The 13,113-nt window shown below is 37.4% G+C and overlaps 1 protein-coding gene across 11 annotated transcripts in view; it reads right to left on the minus strand.

The window, feature by feature from the left end:
• myt1l (myelin transcription factor 1 like) overlaps positions 1–13,113 on the minus strand; it is a 303,857-nt gene that overhangs the window by 194,612 nt on the left and 96,132 nt on the right. For all 11 annotated transcript variants that reach the window (XM_031902860.1, XM_031902863.1, XM_031902856.1 and 8 more), the window contains exon 3: positions 3,404–3,493. The gene's annotated coding sequence lies outside the window, so the exon portion shown is untranslated. The remainder of the gene's footprint in view (positions 1–3,403; positions 3,494–13,113) is intronic.

The following is a 13,113-nucleotide window of genomic DNA, read 5'->3' on the forward strand; positions in this document are numbered from 1 at the left end:
CCGGCCCCCCAGCTCATCCAGAGAATTCAGCCAGCAGAAAGTGGAACAGATGGGCGGGGCTAGTGGAGTTTTGGTGGAATTTCTCAATAAATGAGTCTGAAATACAACTTTTTTAAGCACAATCCTTCTATATCTAGAGGAGTATAATTCACTGGTACATTCATCATTTATATAGGATATGTCTCCTTTAAGATTCAGTTGGATAAGACCAATTGATCTTGCATCTAAAGCTGACCACACAAGGGTCATCCCATAGTTTCACAAGCTCAGAGTAGCTTTTGACCTGAACAGGTGGATCTCGCAAACCACTCCTGGGTTGACAAATGACCTGACAAACACACACACAGTATTAATGTGCAATATGATAGCATGACAGTCTTTCAAAGCTTCCCCTTGAGGGCCCTCACACTGATACACTAACCAGGATCTTGCTCAAACAAACAATGCAGACAAATACAACATCCAAATTACTGGACCCATGTGACTGACAAGCATTTAACCTTTAGCCCTCTCACAATAATAGATTATTTGTAAATGTGAATAAATAGGGTTACTGGGCAGCTAATCGAAGTTCGGCAATATCCATGGTTAGGTAATTGGGCAAAAACATGAATTCTAGTTATACACTAAATTCAGTTTTGGTGTGGTCTTTGCCTTTGGGGTCTTTACAACTTAAGGCTGGGTCAGTATCTGCTAAAGTACTTTTATACAAATGGGAATTGACTCAAAAGATGAAAGGATCATTTTTGTCTGTTTATATTGTAGGTATTTAGGCCCAATGGCCCTTACTAGGGTTAAAGTCTGGACCAAGGTGGAAGCTTTGTACTAAAAGTCCAATTCTCTGCACCCAAGGGGTTAGGAAAGCTCAAGGTCATATTCAGGCAAAAGATTGGGGCAGGGAGCAATCAACGTGGTCAGAAGCAAAGCAAGAAGTCAGGAACCAGGTGTCAAAATAGCAATTTAGATGCACCCAGGAAGTCACCTATATTTGGGCATGGAACCCAGGTTTCTGGCATCTATTTATTTTTACACCAAAGCGCAATGCTATGAGGTTGCATGGTGCCAATGTGATGTTGCGCCTGTGGGCACCACCATCTTAATTCAAAAGCAAAGCACTCCTAATTGGAGCACTCCTGACAATACCCCCTCCCCCAAGTTGTTTCCTTCTGTATATAGTCTGTACCAAACATTATGGCTGAAATCTTTTGCCACAATGTTTATCTATTTGGTGTTTTCTAAGGTGAGTGTCAACCTTGATGGTGAGAGCAATCGGACATCCCTGGAAACGAAATCATTCTTTAATTTCTCTGACAATCTCTGATAAAAGGCTGCCACGTAAGCCTCATTGTTCTAGGTGGTTTCTGCAGTTCAAAATTCAATTACATACTGGTTATCTCTGCAATTCCTTGGTGGAACTTTACACCAATCAAAACAACCAGAATGAATGCAAGTTGTTTGTCTGTACCAAACATTATGGCTGTTACATTGTAACCATTACATATTTTTTCCCTTTTGTTATTCAAATTACAGCTTCTGGGTTCCATTGTCCCAAGTTGCAAATGAAGATTGTAGATGGGGCCTTGGTATTTAGGAATAAATGGTCCAAAAATACTAGAACCAGATCCATAATCTTACCTGTACATTTACAGCCAACATTGACCTGCTGTGTGCTGCCTTTTCTATGATTGCAACCCAATCTGACCCCCACTCCCACCAAGGCCCTGCAAAATGGGACCCTACCTCCTAGCTGTCTCTATTTTTAAACATGTTGGGGTGGAGTTTTTAAGTATAACTGAGTATTTCCTGGTGGGAAAACCAGGAGCATGGCCCAAAGAAAAATATATATTTATTTCAATCATCTTGGTAGATTTGTCTAGAGCCGTCATGATACGTGCATCTGGCTGACAAAACACAGCATTTGTTTAGGTTAATAAACTCTACGGCAGTGTATGCCAGACACACAGTTCAGGGAAGTTAATTCTGAATGGCCAATATGCAGTTTCCAACTCTTGTACCCTCCCAGGCCTACACAGGGAGGTATATGTACATCCTGTCCCATGGGTTTTTGGTCAACCTACTCGTTGCTTTTATGTAGCATTTGTATAACATTTATATTTTGCAGAAGATCCAATTAAAGCAGGTCATTGTATAATGTAGGAATCAAATAACTACTTATGCTGCTAGTATTAAATATTTAATTTGGAAATTTCCAAACACACAGTTCCACGATACAAGCAAATACTGTAGAAAGTGGCCACCAGTCACTCTCAGGGCTCATGAGTTAAACAAGTTGAAAAGAAATAACTAACTAGCTAAATAGGTTCCACTGTTTTATATGGATTCATCCCAGCTACTACTTTTTTTCTTTGCAGAGCCCCCATAAAAAAAACCGTGGCTGTTACAAGTCTAGGGGGCACATTTACTAACCCACGAACGGGCCGAATGCGTCCGATTGTGTTTTTTTCGTAATGATCAGTATTTTGCGATTTTTTTGGAAAATTGTCGCAACTTTTTCGTTAGTAATACGATTTGTGCGAAAAAACGCGAGTTTTTCGTAGCCATTCCGAAAGTTGCACAAAATCTGCCGATTTTTCGTAGCGTTAAAACTTGCGCAAAAAGTTGCGTTTTTTTTCGTAGCGTTAAAACTTGCGCGAAACGTCGCACCTTTTAAGTTTTAACGCTACGAAAAAGGCGCAACTTTTCGCGCAAGTTTTAACGCTACGAAAAAATCGCCAGATTTTGCGCAACTTTCGGAATGGCTACGAAAAACTCGCGTTTTTTCGCGCAAATCGTATTGGTAATGAAAGAGTCGCGACAATTTCGCGAAGAGTCGTAAAGACGCCGAAAAAATCGCAAAAAATACGAAAAAGTCGCAAAATGATTACTTAACAAGTCCAGTTGCTTTAAATTTATTTATACTAGATATACCATGACCTGGATGAATGAAAATCTTCATAGACGCAAAATCGTTTTCAAATCGGAATTTTTCCAATTTGGTTCAGATTCGTGTCTTAGTAAATGTGCCCCTATGTATACAGAGGACCTGCTTAAATTCTTGGCAAATTTAACATATATGTTACATACTGTATGCAACCTTCCACATGGGATTTAACTAGAATTCATGTTTTGGCACAAATACCTACCCATGTACATTGCTGAACCTTATTTTCCAATTAGCTACCCAGTACCCCATTGTTCACATTCATATGGAACCTTTTGCTGTTAGAGGGTCCAAGGCTAATTCCTAGTCAGTCACATGGGTCCAGTAATCTGGATGTTGTATTTGGATGTATCTGTAGCTTGTATGAGTTAACCCTTATGACAAAGGCAATAGTACAATGTTAGTTCTACCTGAAGTAAGTAAACCCTTATGACAAAGACAATAGTAAAATGTAGGTTCTACCTGAAGTATTTTGGGATGTGGTTACTTCTTATGTCCAGGCTTGAGAGTTGGAGTATTTCAGAGTGTGGTTCAAATTCCTGAATTCATTTTCTTAAAAATAAAATTGAATAAAAGAAAATCAGTCAGACTTAGAAGCCATAGATATTGTTAAACCAACAGTAGTTTATACAGTGCCGCTATAGGACAATCAACATACAAGGTAGATATATTTATTCACAATTCAAAGGGACTAGGCAAGAATATGCTAGAAATGGAAAACTGTATCATTTGCTATTAATTGTAAGCAGGAAAACCATTCTCAGTGACATTCAAGGTTTTTTTTATACTGTATTAGAGTTGAGGTCTGCATAGGATTTTATAACAAAACTAATGTGAAGCACTTGTTCAAACGATGAACATCTTCTGGGAAACACATATAATTTCAGTCAGTACCATGAAATAATACAATATAATAATCCAGTATGATGCACAGATCGTGTCATTGTCAGCTGCCTCTCCTACCGACATGTTGCATCCGTTCTAATCTGCCATTGTGCCGGCCCACTTTACAAGTCAATGCATTGATTTCCTATCTCATCTCTACAAGAGTCATTTGTGGCCGTCTCACAGGGTACAATGATCCTGAGCGTACATCTATGCATTGTACTGTAGGTGTGATGTGGCTTTCCATCCCTTTCATATTTACGTTAAGAATATTGTAGTCTACACTCGGGGTGAAAAAAAATCAACTTAAGCCATTTTCCTTCATTTCTTCTTCCACAAGTCATCAAAATAGTTACACCATCAGCTGATCACGAGCCATGTTGCATCTGAGCCATTATAGGTATCACGCTGGTGGGGCATGGTCATTCTCTTACATTCTAAAAATGTACCTGTTTTTTGGGGGGTTTTTTAGACTTTTTTTTACTTGTTGTACAATAACCATAATTTTTTTAAATTGTTGCACAAGAACTAAGGGTCAAAAATCCAAAAAACTCTAAACGTTCGGAGCAAAGAAACATATTCCAGGGTAGGGAAGGGACATCTGCCATTGACTTCTACATAACCTCGACAGATTTTAGGGTGAAGACACATGAAGCTACTTAGTAGCAGCTGCTTGTCTCGGCTACTAAACTCCAGAAAATCCCCTGCCATAGACAATACTGAGTATTGCCTCTGCTAAAACACACGTGGAGACAGTTATCAGTAAATAATCAGCATTGTCTATTTTAGTAGCTGCTACTAGTAGCTCTGTGTGTCTTTACCCTAAGGTGGAGAGTTTTAGGACTCAGTATTGCTGTGGAAAAAACGCATAATAAATAAAGTCGCACCTTTTTTTCCAGCAACTTCTGGGTTTTTCAAAAAAGTTTCAGGTTAGTAAATGCCCCCCTAGTGTATATAGGGGCAGATTTATCAAAATGTGAGTTTAGAGCTTAATACATAAAAACTCACCACCGTTCTATTCATTCCTATGGGATTTTTAGAAACTTATTTATTATATTTATCACATGGTGAGTTCTAACTTTCACACATTGATAAATAAGCTTCTGAAAATCCCATAGGAATGAACAGAACGTTTTATGTATTAATCTCTAAACTCATCTGCCCCATAGATTAATGAATGAATCATGTGTATTGTGTGCAGATTTTGCACATCACATGTGGCCAGTTTGGCTGCAATTTGTCTTATTCGTCCAGATAAGTGGCAAGGGGTGAAGAGCACGTGTCCCGTTTCGCTTCGGCGAAAAATTTATGAAACTGCTAAAAAATTTGCAAACCGGTGAAAAATGCACAAAATGTGGCTACCATATTACTTTTTTTATGCACGCAACTTTCTTGACAGGACTGCGCTTTTTTTTTTTCCATGACCGTGATTTATGTGAAGCGAAGTTTTTTCCTCACTCAGCAAATTTTTGTAGCACCAAGTTTTTTGCAGTAATTTTGTCAAAAAATTTGCCAGTGGCAAAATGCAGAATTTCCCAGCGAATCCATGCCTGGTAAAAAATGTCACTCATCACTAGTGACAAGTAGGAAAGAGCTAACCTTTTCAGGTATCGTTTGTGGCAAAATTCCTCTTTTTGGGAATCCACAATAGAATTTTACATTGACTTTTGTTTCATAAAAATAAGTGTGAAAACCCCCAATGACATTATTTAAATGTGGGCGGCCCATTTATCAACATTCTCATTTTTGTGATTTTAGAGATTTTTGAAACAATGACTAAACTTATTTTCTCTAAAACTATGAATGCCAAGTCATTTATTTAAACACCATTAAAAAAAGCACAAACAAAAAAGATTGTCCCAGAAATGAAAGTGTCAAACCCCCCAAAAATACCCTAAAACCAAGAAGCAAAGAAAGATCTTCCAGATGTAAATAGGACACTTTCCGTTGACAGCTTTTAGATGGCGTTATTTTTTGTTTTCATTTGGATTTGTCACTGTTTTGTCACATAATAAATGCCCAAAAAATTTGCAAAAAAAAATATGAATCGTGAAGAAGAAAATACCACTTTTAGTAAATGCCCCCCTTAGTTTAGCTGAGTAAAAAAAATGCATGAAAATCACCAATGGCATTGTAAGTTTCCAGGCATTTTGTTTTGTTTTGAAAATGGTAATTGGAATTTCTTTGTGTGTTTTGTTTGTCGTAATTTTTTTTCTGCTATAGCAAAAATACAGAAAAAATGCCCGTTGACTTCAATGCATTTGTTGGTAAAGGTATAGATTTTGGGATATAAGGTAAATGTCAGATTAAGCATTATACATGCCTTATTCGGAAACCTATTATCCAGAAAGTTCCGAATTACAGAAAGGCCATCTCCCATAGACTCCATTATAAGCAAATAATTCTAATTTTTTTTAAATGATTTCCTTTTTCTCTGTAATAATAAAACAGTACCTGTACTTGATCCCAACTAAGATATAATTACCCCTTATTGGGGGCAGAACAGTCCTATTGGGTTTATTTCATGGTTAAATGATTCCCTTTTCTCTGTAATAATAAAACAGTACCTGTACTTGATCCCAACTAAGATATAATTACCCCTTATTGGGGGCAGAACAGCCCTATTGGGTTTATTTAATGGTTAAATGATTCCCTTTTCTCTGTAATAATAAAACAGTACCTGTACTTGATCCCAACTAAGATATAATTACCCCTTATTGGGGGCAGAACAGCCCTATTGGGTTTATTTCATGGTTAAATGATTCCCTTTTCTCTGTAATAATAAAACAGTACCTGTACTTGATCCCAACTAAGATATAATTACCCCTTATTGGGGGCAGAACAGCCCTATTGGGTTTATTTCATGGTTAAATGATTCCCTTTTCTCTGTAATAATAAAACAGTACCTGTACTTGATCCCAACTAAGATATAATTAATCCTTATTGGAGGCAAAACAGTCCTGTTGGGTTTATTCAATGTTCAAATAATTTTTATCAGACTTAAGTTATATAGATCCAAATTACAGAAAGATCCCTTATCTGGAATACCCCAGGTCCTGAGCATTCTGGATAACAGGTCCCATTAATAAGTATGTAAATTTGATAAATAATGTAGGATTTGTAGTGAAAGCTGCTAGATTTATGATCCAGAGCATTTCAGATGTTCACAGTGAGGACGATTGTAGGGGCAGCCAGGGCAAGCTATTAAGGCTGAACATATGTAAGTGGTTTCCCATTATTTGCAGTTTTTGGCCTTTGTTCCATTATATGTACTGTATATCAAATGTTTTTCTTTAAATTCAAGTACCTTTTAGTTGGAGCGTTACAGATGTTAAATAACTGAACCCATCATAGTATTCATTATTACTGATATGAAAGCAACTTCCATTGACAAAGGGCATACAGAAACTGAACCTTTTAAGCAAGCTGTAAAATCAGAGAGTTATGAGATATATCAACCTGTTTCTTGTAAAGCAGGGAATTAAGGCTAGCACTTATAGCCACTTTTCCCTAAATAAACCTGAGTGCAAGTCAAATTCTGATAAGAAAAAAAAAACAAATTTGCAAAAATGAGTTTCATTTAGGGCAAAGACACACAGAGCTACTTAGTAGCAGCTACTTAAACTCCACTATTAAACTCCAAAAAATACTCTGGAGACAATACTAAGAATTGCCTCTGCTAAAACACACATCGAGATGATTATCAGTAAATGATCAGCATTGTCTTTTTTAGTAGCCATGACAAGTAGCTGCAACTAGTAGCTCCGTGTGTCTTTGCCCTTACAACTATGCTTACTTGGCCAGAATATTAAATGTCTTCTATTCTTATTAACAGAGGCAATTTTACTCCAGTACAGATATGGGATCTCTTATCCGGAAACCCGTTATCCAGAAAGCTCAGAATTACGGAAAGCCCGTCTCCCATAGACTCCATTTTAATCAAATAATTCAGAATTTTAAAACTGATTTCCTTTTTCTCTGTAATAATAAAACAGTACCTTGTAATTGATCCCAACTAAGATATAATTACCCCTTATTGGGGGCAGAACAGCCCTATTGGATTTATTTAATGGTTAAATGATTCCCTTTTCTCTGTAATAATAAAACAGTACCTGTACTTGATCCCAACTAAGATATAATTACCCCTTATTGGGGGCAGAACAGCCCTATTGGGTTTATTTAAAGGTTAAATGATTCCCTTTTCTCTGTAATAATAAAACAGAACCTTGTAATTGATCCCAACTAAGATATAATTACCCCTTATTGGGGGCAGAACAGCCCTATTGGGTTTATTTAATGGTTAAATGATTCCCTTTTCTCTGTAATAATAAAACAGTACCTGTACTTGATCCCAACTAAGATATAATTACCCCTTATTGGGGGCAGAACAGCCCTATTGGGTTTATTTAATGGTTAAATGATTCCCTTTTCTCTGTAATAATAAAACAGTACCTGAACTTGATCCCAACTAAGATATAATTACCCCTTATTGGGGGCAGAACAGCCCTATTGGGTTTATTTAATGGTTAAATGATTCCCTTTTCTCTGTAATAATAAAACAGTACCTGTACTTGATCCCAACTAAGATATAATTAATCCTTATTGGATGCAAAACAATCCTATTGGGTTTAATTACTTTTTTATTGATTTTTTAGTAGACTTAAGGTATGGAGATCCAAATTACGGAAAGACCCCTTATCCGGAATACCCTTAGCCCCGAGCATTCTGGATAATGGGTCCTATATCTGTACTAAGTTGCCGCTATTTTACAACAATGAACATTTACAAAACTGTTTTGGTAAATTATAATTTTAGGGCAAGATTTACATTTCTCATTTATCAACATTGGGGGTTTTTGTGGTTTTCAAGAATTTTAAAACCACTTTCAGGAATTTCATTCATTTTCCAAAATCTGAATTGAAAAAGCACGAACAAAAAAAAAATTGTCACATTGACGCTCGCATAAATGCAAGATCATTTTTTTACCTGCAGGTGACAATATTTTGTTGCGCGGCAAATTATTTTGCCCATTTCGCAAAATTCTGCAAAGCTGAAATGCGGAAATTTGCCGCAAATACATGCCTGCCAAATTATTTCGCCCAAGAAGCTTTCTCTCTTTGTTTGAAGAATAAGTAAACCTTTTTTTCTCTATCAGTAAAATTACTCTAAACAGCCTCCAGAATTACCTACCTTTGTCCCAGCATTCTCTCTGACCTGGTTCCTCAGTCAGAAGGTGATCAAAAGAAAAACGATCACCTTCTGACTGAGGAACCAGGTCAGAGAGAATGCTGGGACAAGGTAGGTAATTCTGGAGGCTGTTTAGAGTAATTTTACTGATAGAGAAAAAAAGGTTTACTTATTCTTTAAGCTTGCAAGTGCCATTTTAGCTTGGTCTTTCTAGCTTCTTGCTTGCGCTTAGCAGTAATACCTCAGATCACACATTCCTAAGGGAGGGGGGAGTGAGTTTTAAGAATTCTTATGGGAGGGGGGAGCAGGAGAGGGGAGAGAACTGCGCAGACTCTGGCCCTGGGAATGAAGGATTTTTCTAAAAGAGGAAGTCAGATACCAAAGAACATGTTTACAAAAAAGGAGACAAGAAATTCAGTGTTTCTTTTGGTAGAGGACTTTTCTACTGCTTTTCTGTAAGTGCTTATGGCTGTCTTTTACCTGTCTGATAAAGCTTACTGAGTTTTTACCTTTCCTTCTCCTTTTACAAGGACTTATGCCTCATGGTAGCCTATTTGGACAACAGTTTCTTAACCATTTTCTCAGGTGACCTAGTTTGTATCAGCTTCATGACCCAAGCATTGGTCTGGAATGAATTATCCCCTCATTTTAATTTTTAAATGTCCACATTTTTCTGTGTTGGAGAAGAAAGTCTAAAAAAGAAAGGATAAAGAGAACACCCTTTTTTGAGCTACACCCAACAAGGTAATAAATGTTCATAAACCTTTATTTAATCCTTATGCAAAAATATATATATTTACATTACATAAAACCACACATACTTTTAAGATCAAGTTCCAAGGGCAAGCCATGGATTTTGTTGGTCATCATACATCAGACAGTACACAAAACAGTTCACAAGTGCTGGCCATAAATAGTGAAAATTACATATGTACTGCCAAGGTTTGGCCAGTCGTTCTTTTTTTAGGACTGATGAACTCTAATAATAATGTACTATACTTATGGTGATGGTCAAACTTACTGAGTGTATAATATACAGCCTGATTCACAGGTAGTTTTGATAGAGATTTATTTCAGTTGGGATATAGTTCCCTGGGTTCTTGTTTATGTGTATCCTTTCCCATTGGTGGTTTTATAATTTGCCAGTGCCAAGTTTACTTGTGTTTTATGCCAGGGACATGCCCTTGGAAGTACATAAGTAATTTTTACTATTTATGGCCATCACTTTTGATTTGTCGATGGCTGAGACATATGACCCTGTTCGATGTATGATCAACAGATTCCATGACTTACCTTTGCTAATTGCTTTTAAAAGTATGTCTGTTGTTAAGGTATATGTATTTTGCACAAGGATTAAATAAATGTTTTGTACATGTATTGCCTTGTTTGGGTATGGCTCCAAAAGAAAGAGGATTCTCCTTATTCTTTTCTTTAAAGTATATATAGTGGTTTGCCCCTTTGAAGCTCCCACTTCTTCAACCATTTTACATGGAGTGCATCTTAGGAGTTTGGTCATTTCTTATGTTTACATATTGGGGAAACATCCTTCATGAATAGCTTGGAGACTCATTTTTGGGTCCTGCCCCAAAGTCCTATAATTACACCATGAGTAAGAGCCAATAGCCTTTCCAATTTAGCCCCTCCCATGATTCTGACCTGCCCCAAACCCCACTTATTTTGGCTAAGCCCTGCCTGTTTTCAAGTCTAAACATCAGGGCAGGTACAATGGAGATGAACAGTTCGTTCAACTGAATACAACTTAATCCCCTTCTTGCATGGATAATTAGCAATTAATGCAAATACATGTGGCAGACTGCTGAAGCGCTTGTGCAACCAGCTAGAATGCATATTAATTAATTTCTAATTAGCCATGCATGACATGTATTTATGATGTATCTGTTTAATATGTGCTAAACTGGCAACACCACACATATATATATATATGGCATATCAGACTGTTCAATAAATCAATTTTTGTGAAATACCCTGTGGAATTTAATAGGTCTAACATCCTTTGTTACAATGCCAGACAACTAAAAAAAAAAACCCTGACTATGTTTGTATGGCATTGGTCTGAGATTCAGTTTTTTAAAGGGTAAATAAACTTCAGGTGTTGCTGTAAATTGGCATGAAATGATAACAACACCTAGGTTGTCCATGTTGATGGGATATATAATTTTTGAAATCCTGTCCATATATCTTTTATATGATATTAGGCTTCGTTGTGCAGTTCGTCAATACAAGACTGATTGAAAGCTGTATAATAATGCACCTTTCAGGAGCAGGGCTTGACACTTGCCTTGTAATTAAGGCCTTGATGGTCTTGTTGATGGCAAATGAAAGAAAATGGCTTTGTTCTCAAATCCAGAGGCTTGATTGCAGGTTCTCATTCTCCCCTGAATTCGACCCATTCTGCATTGTGCACATGATTGCTGGAGTGTGAGTAATTGCAGCACTAGCGGATGACATTTTCATGAAGCACACTCTGTGCTACCCTAGACTACAGGGAATTTACTGAATTTATAGCAGAGGAATCTCATCAAACACGGATTTAGGAAATGCCTGTGTAGAAAAAAGTAGGAGCCCACGTCCAAATATCAGAGATCTTCTTTTGACATTTGCTTAAAATAGGTCTATTGCCTTCAGCCTTTGTTATCTGGCGAATGCAAGACAGGCTTAGGTATTTCTCAAGTAACCTATATTTTAATATGCAATATTCAGGCCTACAAATTGTTTTCTCATTTCTCAGAGCGAGATTTGCAAAGTTATGCAGATTATGAACTACATAAAATGGTTATGAAATACAGTAGGGTTTGGGAATGCAGCCTGTTGGGAAGCAAACCAAGGAGCTTACATAAGGTCTGCATTTTGGGGTGCCAAATCATCGCTATGTTGCAGAGATTGCTGAGATTGCAGAGATTCCTGCATTAAAACTCTCAAAATCTGTGTTTTGGCTGAATTGGTTGTATTTCCCATATCACTTATTCAACACAGGGTTGACAACCCTGTCCAGTTCTTAGATGAGCTGCTTAATTCAACATTTCCAATCTGGATTTTGGACATTTGAAAGTCGGACATGACTCTGCCCTTATTGACGTACAGTCATGGCCCACCACTGATTTCAAAGCCCACCCCCAAATATTACCAGCCCCCCCAAAGTCATCTGTACCTCTCTGTTTAACATTAAAAGGTCATCAAAGTCTGTCATGAACACAGCTATTCATACTGACTCCAATAAGGGCAGATATTGTGGGGAAATCCCTGGAAAGGTAACTGAATGTACATATACTGTACATGGTTTCTGGCAGTGCAGCTATCATATGTCCATAAGAATTAAAATGTTTTTATTGCATTTTTTGTCACTAGGGATGAGCAAAAAAAATTTGCCATGGACAAATTCACAGCACAAGTGGGAGATGTTATGAGGATCCCGTCTCCAATTTGCTCTGCCTGCATGGACACTCCTGTGCCCCTGCCCCCCCCCCCCCTCTCGCTAACCTTTCCAAGCTTTAGAAAGGGTCAAGGGGGGCCGTATCACTAGTGTAGAGAGTACAAAAAGAGCTGAAATTTTGATTTAAAAAACAGAATTTGGGCTCTTAGAGTTAACAGGAACAACTTTTTGCCCCTGATAACTTGCAGGGAGCTTCCACCTAAAGCCAGTTTCTCAATTATGGTAGCAGTGCCCCAGCCTGCCTGTCCTTTCCTTTCCTCATTTCTCTTCTGTGCTCTGTGCAATGTTGTTTTCCTTAAACAAATCCCTATGTTACACATTCACATATATAATAAGTTACCTTTAACCTAGCCACATTCCTAAGGTTTGCATACTCAGTAGTCTAAGCTGTATACATGTGCCAATCAAAATAAAACACATTATCATCCATCTAATTGATTTTAAAAAATGGGAATTTGGAACTTGAAACAATATAAATGTATGTGTTTAGGTATGTTCTGAACCAGCAATCTGGTTGTATTGCTGGTCAATGCAATTGGTCCATACAGTTGTGTGTAATAAATCATCTCTAGAGGAAGCTATTGGTCTCATCTTTTGTTTCTACAGGTGTATACTTTATAATGAATAAGGTAATGAAGGTAAATGTAGT

The sequence above is a fragment of the Xenopus tropicalis genome, chromosome 5 (genome assembly GCF_000004195.4).
Source record: "Xenopus tropicalis strain Nigerian chromosome 5, UCB_Xtro_10.0, whole genome shotgun sequence".
Classification (NCBI taxonomy): domain Eukaryota; kingdom Metazoa; phylum Chordata; class Amphibia; order Anura; family Pipidae; genus Xenopus; species Xenopus tropicalis.